This window comes from Podarcis gaigeae, assembly GCF_964106915.1.
Source record: "Podarcis gaigeae genome assembly, chromosome: 13".
NCBI classification, from domain to species: Eukaryota; Metazoa; Chordata; class Lepidosauria; order Squamata; family Lacertidae; genus Podarcis; species Podarcis gaigeae.
Window position 1 is genome coordinate 10762852 of NC_139689.1, and position 12312 is coordinate 10775163.

The window sequence follows — 12312 nt, forward strand, 5'->3', positions numbered from 1 at the left end:
GGCCTCTCCGCCTAAGGGAAACCATGTATTTCAATATATCCGCTTTGGAAGCTGCCTGTCTGGGAGCAAAGCCATAGCAGCCTTGCAACCCCTCAAATGCTGCCCATGCCCCAGAATAAGTTCTCCTATTGGAAGGCACTAGGGAATGTAATACTCCCTGTGTCATTTCTCTTGTCCAATCTCCAAAAGCTCATCTGGGAAGGCATCTGGAAGCTGAGCTGCCTCTCGTGCAAGTTCTCAAAAGTGCTCCATCTGGAAACGAGATAAGGCCCCCGCTATTTCGTCATTTAGGCCTGGGACAAACTGAGCCATGTAGAAAATGTTGCCCCTAAGGCATTGAAAAATGAACTACCGAAGCATCCAGATGACCCAGTGCCGTTGATTCTTACTACTGCCTGGTTGTCAGACCAAAAGGATACCCTGGTGTCACCACATAGATGAAGGGTGACTAGAATGGGAAAGAATTCAAGAAAGGTTAACTCCTACCGAATGCCAGGCTGCCAACCAAGGGTGGGCACACCAAAGCCTCCGAAGAACACTCCAAAGCTGAAGCGACCGAAGGTGTCAGAGTGCACTTTTAGCTCATCTTTTCTGTTGAGCGGCTGCTGCCAAAATGACACTCCATTATATTCCCTAAGGAAAGTCAACCAGATCTTGAGACCCTCCTTAATGTTGCGGGACACCCTGACATGGTGATGTGGAGGCAATCCCCCCAGTGGTGAGCAGCTCCAGGCGCACACAGGAGGCTCTCCCTGGCAAAATGACTCTGCAAGCAAAATTGATATGACCAAGCAGAGATTGGACTTGCCTCAGCGTGGTCTTTTTAGCGGTGATCATGGCAGACAATAGAGATTTCAAAGTGTCCAGTTTCACCTCAGGTAGACGGGAGGTTTGCTTATATGTGTCCAACTCAATACCCAAGTCAGACAAAATGGTTGCTGGGCCTTCCATTTTCTCTGCAGCAAGCCGGATACCAAATTCCGCAGTAAGGTGCACAAATGCGGCTAACACTTGTGCACATGCCGCGGGGTCAGGGGACCAATAATCAAATAATCATTGAGGTAATGCATGATGAATGGACAGACAGAAGTCACCTTCATGGGCCACTCTACAAATGTGCTGAAGGTTTTGAAGGCTGCACAGGCGACAGAACAACCCATGGGCATAACTTTGTCAAAGTACCAGATGTCCTGGAACTTGAAACCCAGCAACCAAAACTGATCGGGATGAACCGGGAGTAAGCAGAATGCCAACTCAATGTCACATTTTGCCAACAGGGCACTCGGACCACTCTCTCTAATCTAATTCATTTTATCGCATAATCCAGTGAGGCTGACTTGACCGGACACCTCTCCTCGGGACTGGTGTCATTTAACAAGCCGCCTTTTAATTAAGACAAGTTGTAGATCATGCAGAATTACCCAGGAGTCTTCTTGGGTATAATTCCAAGGGGTGACACAATGAATTTTTTGAAGGGTGGTGCAGGGAAAGGACCTGCAATGCGGCCGAGGAGCCATTCCTTCTCAATCTTTTTCTGTGCAACGAGTGGCTTACTGACTTTTGGTTGGGAGGGTTCTTTGAGACTGGTGTACCTACAGCAGGGATCCGGAAGCCATCATGAAACCCATCCTTCAGTTATTTTGCAGCCTCCCTATTCGGGTATACTCATAAGTGAAGCACCATGGCTATAAGGGTGACAGCGGAGGGGGCTAGGGAAAGGGGGCGTCACTTCTGCACAGAGCATTCACTGACTGAGTTCCTGAGTTACCCGCTGCTGGTCTGCCATAATTCTTTCTGGGCGCAGATCCTGAATTTGGAAAGCTGCAAAAAGATTTTCTATCCTGAAAACACTTAGACCAAGAGTGGGAGCCCCCAGAATGCTTGCATTTGTGGGATTAGCAGCACATGTCTCTGTTACATGACCCATTGTTATACTCCCAGCAGACCTTACGTGGCACCTTGAGTTGCATCTTAGAAGGTTTTGCCAGGTCCCCTCTCTTCTCTTCATGGGGGGCAACCAACTCTGTCCATGTATCTTTAATGTTCCACCTAACCGTGGGATCCTTGGCAGCCCTCTCTCTAAATTCTTTGCCATAATCTAGGGCAGCTGCCTCCCCAGTCATCAATTTTGCTTTAAGGATGATGTGTTGATTATTAAATAGATTCTACCCCCTGTCAGGGTATGCTGGAGAAACCACCCCATCATCCAGTTGTGGAAATTGCATTCCACATCAATTTCTTATCCTTCGTATGGCAATTGGCCACTTTTGATTGAAGGCTACATGAGGCAGTTCTTCTGATGTTAGATTCCCTGAGCTTACCCTTGGCATCCAACCCTCCCAGTAGCCCCATTGTCACAGCAATGTTGCTTATTTCTCCACAACCAGACCCATTTAGGGAGCCCTGGAGATTTGTGAATGGTCACCCAGTACCCTTTTATCCTGTCTTCATGGGATAGAGAAGAATCAGGTGTACCTGAGGACTCCGACGAGTCCAAAGAGTACCTTCTGTATTTGCATCCATGGCTCCTGGATTTTTGTGATCTTTTCTTCTTGCATTACACTCTGTGCACGTCGGGGCTTGAGGAGCTGTCAGAAGGGCTGGTGAAAGGTAACTCATCCCTGCGCCTCCCGCCTCAGGAATGATGGCAGTGTGAGGACAACCTAGCCATGCCAGACTAGGCTTGCTCTAAACACTGCCTTAGATGGCCAAAGGTCCTGTCCTGTCAATTATCATGCATCACTGAAAGGGTACCCTTTAATAATCCTGACGGTGTTGGCATCTAATACAAGGCAGCGCCATACTACAACCCACTAGGCCCAGCCAGTTGAACGTAGGAAGGAGGCAGGGGGTTGCCGCAACACAGCCTTTTTGGAAGGTTATTAGGAAGAGGCAACTGTCCACCACTGCCTTCCAATCTGATCAAGAGACAGCAGTGCAAACCACCAGGCCCCCCAAGGCTGGTTAATGTGTAGGGAGGCTCACACATGCTCATACAAACTAAATGGCGCTGGCCACATGTTCAAAACAAAAAGGTGCCAAAGATGTGATCCAAACAAAATGGCACCGACCATGCGATCCAAACAAATTAGTGCCGACCATGTGATCCAAACAAAAATGGTGGTGAATGCCTGCCACACAAGGGGAAAAACCTGGGTGGGGTCCCCACCCGTCAGCATTATACACATTGTGCCTGCAAACCTCACAAGGTGCCCACAAATCAGGCTAGCGTCCCCAGCACCATAGCGGAGTGAGGGGGTGGCTGCAGCTGGGGCACAGCCCAAAATCATAAAGACTCAATAATCCCAAATTAAATGGTTCTTGTTTTCCTATCCCATTCTGTGTTACACTTCTATTTACTTATTAAAAAAGAATCATGGGGGAAATATGCAACAAATGCATATATTTACAGAAATAACATGAAAATACATTATATGAAATATTGGATACAGAAATGTTACTATCAGGCTAAATGACCCCTAAAACACAGGAAAAAATCATGATTTTTTTTTAAAAAAAATAGGAGTATGTTGCAATTTGCCTTGGAAATTAAAACTGGATTAAAGATCTAAAGTACAAAAGAACAAGAAACTGAGAGAAGTGATACTGACAGTTTCCTCCAACCACAACATCTTTTTGTTGAAAAACACTCCAAGGGAGAAGAAATAGAAAGAAACCACAACACACGGACAAAAACAGAAATAGATTTATTATTTTCAATTGATAAAATGAGAAATTCAGATACAGAAATGAAGGAACCCATCACAGCTACCAATGTCCAATGAAGGCCTGAGTGCAAATCGAAAATATGCATGTGGAAAATGTCAAATTGAAATGCAGCTTATACTTTGTAGAGAAATGCAGTAATAACTTTAAAGCAAATGTCTATAACTAATGTTGTATGCATGTATTTTCTCCCAACTGCCTTCTCCAAAAGACCCTAGGGTATGATGAGTGAAGACAGATGGCTTAATCCTTTCTTCGTATTAATTGATTCCTGCTGTTCAGTTCAGGCCTCAGCACCATGATGTAGCATTTTGGGGAAAAGATACAACCCAGTAACCCAGCACTGGAGGCCAAGATGGAGAAGATCTCCACAGCCACCATGTGTTTCCCTCTTGTGCTCAGGTAGGTGGGAACAAAAGAGACCCAAACACTGCAAAATGCTAACATACTGAAGGTGATGAACTGGGCTTCATTAAAACTGTCAGGTAACTTGCGGGCCAGGAAGGCCACAATGAAGCTGGTGAGGGCCAAGAGGCCCATGTAGCCTAAGACACAATAGAACATGGTGACAGACCCAATGTTACATTGCACAATGGTTTCTTCAGCTACTGATTTCATGTCTAGATCAGGGAAGGGGGGAGACATTGTCAGCCACAGAGTACAGATACCCACTTGAATGAGGGAAGCTGAAAGGACAATAGAATGGGCCAGTCTCTTTCCCACCCATTTCTTTATCTTAGATCCTGGCTTTGTGGCTATGAATGCTAGAGAAACAATGATGGTCTTGGCCAACACACAAGAAACAGCAACAGAGAAGATGATGCCAAAAGCAGTTTGTTGGAGAAGACAGGTCACTTTCCCAGGTTGGCCGAGAAAAAGCAAAGAGGAGAGGAAGCAGAGCAGGAGGGAGACCAGGAGAGTGTAGGTGAGCTCTCGGTTGTTGGCGATGACTATGGGGGTATCATTGTGCTGGATAAAAATAGCCAGCACCAAAACAGTAATCAGGGAACATAAGACACTAAGAGAGGCTAAAGTGATCCCTAAAGGTTCTTCATAGGACAAAAAATGTATAACTTTAGGGATGCATCCATTTCTCTCCTTGTTTGGATATTGATCTTCTGGGCAATAGGAACATGCATCCATATCTGAGAAACATAAAGAAAAGCTTAAATAGAAATCCAGTTCTGATTCATGTGACCTAAAACATTGAATGAACCCTGTATTGTGACAAATTGCACATTATGGCTGTTCCGCCACAGCAGTACTGGCTTCCGAGGCACATTGGGGCACATTGGCCAGGAGAGACAGCACACCAACCAGCAGTGAACATATTGTCGCATATAAAAGTGATATGAGAAGGGACAGCTGCTTTAGGGCCCAATATAAGGAGCAGACATTTTGGTTTGATTTCCAGCCCCTGTGACACTTGTTCATTTGTGCAGGGGCATCTCTCTACTCCATTTCACTTGCAGCCTGCCAGTCCCTTTTTTTTAAAAAAAAGAATAGCTGCATTCCAACCTATCAGGGATGTCCCTCCTTTGCTGGGGCTTTTGATTATTCTCTCTCCCACAATCGTAGCTGGATTGATACCTGAGGACTCTTGCATCCTCTGGTGAAGCAGCAATTAATCTGCTAGCAGAATTGCAAAGCAAAGCAGGATCAATAAGCGACCAGAGATTGTGGGATAGCAAATGCTTTCTATGCTGGCCTGAGGCTTTCTCTTACATAGCTCCTGTCAATTCAGGGTATGCATTGGCTGTCTTTGGGTTGCCACACACCTACTTCCCCTCTGTTCCTTAGTTTGCTTTGAGCTTCCTCCAAATATGATGCCTCTAGCAGGGCTTTTTTGTTTCAGGATATAATTTTTGAAGGAGAGCAGGCTCTGCTCCAAAACAGACCAGAGAGACAAGGGTTCAATCAACTTCAACTCACCTTGAACACCTCCCTCATTCTCTTAGAATGGCAGTGGTGTACACCTGAGAGGTACGAGAACTGAGTTCCGTTGAGTTCTGGACAGTGCTTTCTTTCAAAAGAATGTTTAGGGGTACTCTCATTTTGCTGCTCCCCTCCCCTCCCCCCTTCCTACCCCCAACCCCCTCTCAAGCCCCAGAAAAGGGACACGAGGAAGCTGCGGTCCTGAGAGGATGGGAATGGTGGCGGCAGCGGAGGGGTCTACTTGCCCAGCAAAAGAAGAAGAAGTAGCAGCAGTGCCATCGCCTCCACCGTTGCCACTGCAAACTACACTCCCCAGGCCCCAGTCCATCCATACATCGGTCATGGCAACACAAATTGTTTAGGGATACGCGTCCCACCATGTCCTCCCCCCCAAAAAGCACTGGTTCTGTGTGGGAAAAGCCCTGTGTGTCATGCAATGGCTACAGTTCTGGGTCAAGATAGTTCTGCCTTTTGAATTTATCCTCCTCTGCTGATCTTGTTATGTTCACTAAATAAAACTGGCCCAGCTCAAGCCCAGTCTGTGTGTCAGTTTTTGTATGTGGTTATTAGGCTGCAAGGGGATTACCTACCAATCTGGTTTGAAATCTTCCCCTCTGGGCATGGAGCACAATCATAGCAACAAAACTTTTCCCCTTCCTTCCCTTTCTTCTGATGACCAGAGTGGCAGGGTTCATTGCACAAAGAAAAGGGAAGCACCTGTACAAAAAGATGAGAGGAGTTGGGGGTGGAAGTGCTTTTTGATATGCCACCCACAGAACAATCTTTAATCATAACCTAACAAGGCAAACTCTCTGCAGGTTGATAACTACGATCAGTACCTGGTTAAAACTTTGGTGCCATAGAATTTTGTCCTCATTGATGATTAACTCTTTATCTCCTCTATCACTGAGACCCACCCATCCAACTTTCACTCTCTGGAAAGACGTGTTTGGGAATGTGACCAGATTCATGATGTCAAATCCTCCTCTCATTTGCCTTTTATCATTAAATGATACTGTTTCTCCAGCTGAGTTGTTAAATGAAACACCTTGAAGAAATGAGTTGATCTATTTAAAAAGAAAAAGAAGAATCAAACTATTTGAGGTTCCCAATTGAAACAGATTCCACGGTCAAGTTACAAGATGAAATGTAGTTATAGATAGGTAGCTGTGTTGGTCTGCCATAGTCAAAACAAAATAAAAAAAAATCCTTCCAGTAGCACCTTAAAGACCAACTAAGTTAGTTCTAGGTATGAGTTTTCGTGTGCATGCACACTTCTTCAGGTATCTGAAGAAGTGTGCATGCACATGAAAGCTCATACCTAGAACTAACTTAGTTGGTCTTTAAGGTACTACTGGAAGGAATTTTTTTATTTTGTTTTGAAGATGAAATGTAGACAGCAAAAGAGTATCTATGACTAAGATGCTGAATAATTTGGCAGCTGTTTTTTACATATGAGAACAGAGGGTAGCAGCTCCCTGGTTGAGCATCTCCCTTTCATGGAAAGGCCCAGATTCAATGCCCATAATCTTCCAGTGACACTGGGAATCTCATCTTGTCTCAAACCCTGGAGAGCCCAAACCAGACAGAGTACACAACACTGAAACAGATGGATGTGAGGCCTAACTTAGCATAAAGTAACTTCCTGTGCTTCTGCTGATCAGTCCATTGACATGAATTGACATTGATAGGTCCCATATTCAATTGCCAGAATCTTCAGGTAACACTGGGAATCTCATCTTCACTTAAACCTGGGAAGCCAAAACCCGTCGGAGCACCCAGGGCTTTCCAAACTTGGTTCTCCAGCTGCTTTTGGACAAAAAGAACAACCATTTCTAGCTAGCAGGAACAGTAGTCAGGGATGATGTGAATGGTAGTCTAAAAACAGCTGGAGACCCAAGTTTGGAAATTCCTACTGTACACAATACTGAAACAGATTACTGAAAGGCCTCATCCAGTATAAAGAACTGTTCTTTCTCATAATTGATCAATTGACATGAGAATATTTGGCAGTGTTAGATTACCTGCCAAGACTGCAGAAATCCAACATTGTAACCAACGGTCACTGCTCTGTGCGGGGATCTGGATGAGGAAATGGCATGCAAAGTGTGAGCTACAGCATAGACAGCATTATAGATACTGTAGCTCTGCCCAGTCATGTGCATTTCAAAAACACCTGCAGGGAGACTTTCCAGCCTCTCCTCTCCAGTACACGTTCCATCATCCATGGCTGGCATACCAGGATCTGGATAGAAACAGTCAAATGCCTGCTCCCAGAAGTCCTTAAAAAAGCCGTCTGCTTTGGTCCTGTGCGCTTGGATGTTCTGAAGGAAGTGGTTGAATTCTAGAATTTCTTCTGAGTGAATTGTAAAGGAAAGGGCACCTTGGAACAGCTGGAAATTCCAGGTTCTCTGATATCCAATTGATACAAAATCTATCTGGGCTGTCATGATCCAAATCTTTCCAAATGATGTTTTTTGCTGATTTCTATTATTTATTATAAAGATCGCTGTTTTCAGCCATGAAATTGCACCATCAGCTTCATAGATAATAAGTGTACTAGCCGTTTCATCTCTGAGACCTTCATAAATATCTTCCATTTCACCAAATATTTTTTCCATATCTTGTATATGAGCTTGAAGTGGGATTCTTTTTGTGAAGGCTGAACAAATTCCATTCTGGAAAAACAATGGCTCCAGGATCGCCAAAAAATGTTCTCCACTGTCATCTTTTTCAACAAACAGCCCAACCCATTTCCATTTGAAATACTGAAGTAACTGGATAATCCCTACATATTGAAGGTCTTCCTTTGGGACCATGGTATAAAAAGAAGTTGACTGCCTTGATTGAATCTCCTCTGATGCAAATGAGCCATAGGTGAGCTAAAAGAAAATGACAATTTAGCAGAACATTTCCAAAAGAGGTTAGAATTAGTAATGGACGAGAAACCCTGGCTCAATATTTTCTCATTATCTCAATCTAATGCAATTTCCACAGTATTTCTTTCACACACCAACATTTTTCTTTTCCTTCTGAATAAAAGAATAGCAAAGGAAACTTCCCCATATTCCCCTATGCACTGATTCTACCTGTGGAATCCTGTAGAGACTTAAGATATCTGCCATGTGGAGAGAGGTGTCAGAAGTAAGTCCCCCAATCACAGCCATGAGGTTTTTCTGAGTGTCACATTTGTAGTTGGGGACAAATCTTTGCCATTTGAAGAGAAGGTCCAAAGTGCTTCGATAGGTCATTCGCCCATCGATGTAGCTGTCATAGATGTGGAAACCAAGGGTGACATTGGGCAAAATCTTTGGGTTGTCATTGATCTCTTTTATGGCAAAAACCAAGGCCAGGGTGTTCTGGTAGAACTTTGTTTTTACCCTGTCAATATGGAAGATATAAAAAGGGAGGGGTGAATAAAACACATTCAGCCAAAATCTAATTCATGATAGAGGAGAGTATATTTGACACACCTGCTCTTTTCTTGGTTTCTGGCTTTTTCTCCTCTGCACTTTCATCTCTAAGCATCCTAGCAGAATGAACTTATTTCACAGTTTTATGAGTGGCTTTGTATGTTTACATTAATTATATTATTTTCATTATCTGCTATTTTTGGCATTTCTTTTCCTTCTGATGGCACTCCTGCACCATGCCTCTCTGATTTTTAATATATATTTATAGTTCTGTAAACCTGCAACTATACTATTAATGAAGACTCATCTGCTTATGGAATAGAATATTGTTTAGTCTTTAAGATGTTGCAGAAGTCCTCTATGCTTTTGTCAATATGTTGGGTTTCTTTAGCTCTCTGTTCAGTTGTGTTTCAAATCAGTTCGAACATATAAGGTAAAGGTAAAGGGACCCCTGACCATTAGGTTCAGTTGTGACCGACTCTGGGGTTGCAGCGCTCATCTCGCTTTATTGGGCGAGGGAGCCAGCGTACAGCTTCCAGGTCATGTGGCCAGCATGACTAAGCCGCTTCTGGCGAACCAGAGCATCACATGGAAATGCCGTTTACCTTCCTGCCGGAGCGGTACCTATTGTACATACACACATATATTTTATAATTTCCTTCTATTTCATTAACAAGGCATTTGAGGATTCACTGTTTCCTACCGAGGTGCCAATCTGCCACAGATGCCTCCCTCTCCACCATTTCATATATGTTGCTGAAGCGCACTGGAGGAGGAGGAGGAGAAGAAGAAGAAGAAGAAGAAGAAGGGGGGGAGGAGGAGGAGGAGTTTGGATTTGATACCCCGCTTTATTACTACCCTAAGGAGTCTCAAAGTGGCTAACAATCTCCTTTCCCTTCCTCCCCCACAACAAGCACTCTGTGAGGTGAGTGGGGCTGAGAGACTTCAAAGAAGTGTGACTAGCCCAAGGTCACCCAGCAGCTGCATGTGGAGGAGCGGTTCACCAGATTATGAGTCCACTGATCTTAACCACTACACCACACTGACTGCACATACCGGAGGACGTTCGGAGTTCGGGGCTGCAGGGGCACCTCCAGGGTGTTTCCCAACAGTGCCATTAGTGAAAACCCACCTCAGAATAAGAACAATTGAGCTTAAGAACAGACATCCGGAACAAATTGTGTTTGTAACCACAGATACCACTGTATTCTCTTATCCCAGTATAATGCAGAATATTCAGAAAGTAGTTCAGAAGGAGGTCTGGCCCTTGATTGAACTATTTCATTATGTCATCCAGCAGAGCTCTTCCGGGTTGTATGGGGCCTTATACAGGCTGGCCCAAAGGAGGTGATAGATTCAACAGTAGCTCAATGTGACTTTTTTGCAAAGCATTTTGAGGTTAAAATCGCTTGCATCCACCAAGAACCTGCTGATATAGCGGATGAATCTCATAGGTGTCCAGGGCACAGTCTAGTCCTGTTGTGTTTCGTAGAGTTTCTGTTGGTAAAGCTCAAGGAAGTGGACAAGGTGCTCAGATCAGCCAGGGGGCCACTTGCACTCTAGACTCTTGCCCCTCTTGGCTGATAAATCCAGCAGGGAGGGAACAGCTAGCTAGGCCAGGGAAATGATCAATGCCTCTTTAGGAGAGGAGGGGGTTCATGCCTGTTTGAAGGAGGCAGTGGTAAAACCACTCCTTCAGACATCTTCCCTAAATTCAGAAAACCTAACTACTGACCAGTTGCTAATCTCCCTTTCCTGAACAAGGTTCTAGAGTGAGTGCAGACCAAATCCAGATGCTTTTTGAAGAAATTGATTTTCTGGATCCATTTCAATTGGGGTTTAGGCCAGATTTTGGCACAGAAACTGCTTTGGTCACCCTGTATGATGACCTCTGTTGAGAGAGAGACAAGAGAAATTTTCCCCTGTATATTCTTCTTGACCTCTCAATACCATCCACCATGGTATCTTTCTGGAGTGACTCTTCAAACTAGGGATGGGTGGCACCACTTTGCAGTAGTCCCAGTCCGACTTGGATGGTCATTCCCAGAGGGTGTTACTTGGGGAATACTTTTCAGCCTCATGGAACCTTCAATGTGAGGTTCCGCAGGGCTCAATTCTACCCCCCCCCCCACACACACTGTTTTAGATGTACATGAAACCGTTGGGTGAGGTTATCCAGAGCTTTGGAGTACCTTGTCAGCAGTAGGCTGATGGCACTCAGCTGTGTTTTTCCTTTACATCTGGAGGTGGGGCAGTGGAAGTGTTGAACCAGTGTCTTCCCTCGGTAATGGACTGGGAGAGAGCCAACAAATTGAAGCTCTATCCAGATAAGACTGAGGCACTGTTAGTGGGTGGTTCTCTAGACCAGATGGTTGGGAGATCACCTGCTCTTGATGGAGTTGCACTTTCTCTGAAGGAACAGGTTCATAGTTTGGGGATACTCCTGGATCTTTTGCTGTCGCTCGACACTCATATGGCCTCAATGGACTGGTGTGTCTTCCATCAGATTCGGCTGGTGGCCCAGCTACACCTCTATCTGGAAAGGGATAGCCTAACTACTGTTGTTTATGCTCTGCTAACCTCGAGGTTAGATTACTGTAGGGCTGCCTCTGAAGACAGCTCAGAAAATTCAGTGTCGTAATAATATTCAGTGTCCGTTATAATAAAAAATGTTCAGAGCAAGACGGTTTGAGCATATTACACAGATCCTGGTCCAACTGCACTCGCTAGGAATTAGTTTCCGGCCCAATACCAAGACAGTTTGAGTATATTACACAGATCCTGGTCCAACTGCACTCGCTAAGAATTACCAAGTGCTGATTTTGACCAATAAAGCCGTAAACAGTTGAGGACCGCAATATCTCAAGGACCACCTCTTTCCATATGAACCTAACCGGACCCTGAGATCACCTTCGGCGGCCTTCTTTATGTTCTTCCTCCTTGAGAGGTCTGTTCTGTGAACTGCCCTGACACCTCCGGGTATAGGTCGGTATACAAATTCAATAAATAAATATTTTTAAATAGAATTTCTTTGAACATATGATCACACATGCAACAAACACATGTTGTTCTTTGCTGATTCAGTAGTGCATAGAGTAAATAGGGTTGGGGGAATATTCTTGCTTACTGTGGATTGTCAAACAGCTCCTGAGAAGGATGTTCCTTGAATGAAACTTCATTAAAAACGTAGGTGGTCTGACTAACAATCCCACCAATGAAGAGGTCCCCTGCTTGGCCC